General features: G+C 40.9%; 2 protein-coding genes across 7 annotated transcripts in view; both read right to left on the reverse strand.

Annotated features, from left to right (window-relative positions):
* LOC116099679 (T-cell surface glycoprotein YE1/48-like) overlaps window positions 1-729 on the reverse strand; it is an 837511-nt gene that overhangs the window by 745148 nt on the left and 91634 nt on the right. The window lies entirely within an intron of this gene.
* The window catches only part of LOC116099680 (killer cell lectin-like receptor 5), a 100424-nt gene that overhangs the window by 30253 nt on the left and 69442 nt on the right, over window positions 1-729 (reverse strand). The gene's annotated exons all lie outside the window — the stretch shown is intronic.

A 729-nucleotide genomic window follows, 5' to 3' on the forward strand; every position in this document is an offset into this window, starting at 1 on the left:
TTATTTTTATGTTTTCATCTGATAGACGACTAAAGTGTATAAAGAGCTCAAAAACTTGACATCATAGAAACAAATAATCTAATAGTGAAATGGCATATAGATCTAAACACATTTCTCAAAACAATAATCAAATGGCTGAAAAGTACTTAAAAATGATCAACATCATTATTACCCAAGGAAATATAAGTCAAATCTACTTTGAGATTTCATCTTACACCAGTGAGAATGGTCAAGATCAACAAACAAGTGATGGCTCATGCTGACCAGGATGTATGGAAACAAAAATACTCATTTATTGCAGGTGGGAATGCCAAGTCATGAAACCACTATGGAAATCACCATGGCATTTCCTTAAGAAGCTAAATATTCAGCTGGAGCAGTGAGTCCCACCATGTGTACTCTTTGGTTGGTGGTTTAGTCCCTGGGAGCTCTGGGGGTTCTGGTTACTTCATATTGTTGTTCCTCCTATGAGCCTTCAAACCCCTTTAGCTCCTTGTGTCCTTTCTCTGTCTCCTCCATTGGGGACCCTGTGTTCAGTTCAATGGTTGGCTGCGATCCTCCACCTCTGTATTAGTCAGGCACTGGTAGACAGCTCAGTAGCTCAGGAGACAGCTATAACAGGCTTCTTTCAGCAAGTACTTGTTGGTATCCACAATAGTGTCTGGGTTTGGTGACTGTATGTGGGATAGATCTCCAGGTGGGGCAGTCTCTGGATGGTCATTCTTTCAG

The sequence above is a fragment of the Mastomys coucha genome, unplaced genomic scaffold, assembly GCF_008632895.1.
Source record: "Mastomys coucha isolate ucsf_1 unplaced genomic scaffold, UCSF_Mcou_1 pScaffold20, whole genome shotgun sequence".
NCBI lineage: Eukaryota > Metazoa > Chordata > Mammalia > Rodentia > Muridae > Mastomys > Mastomys coucha.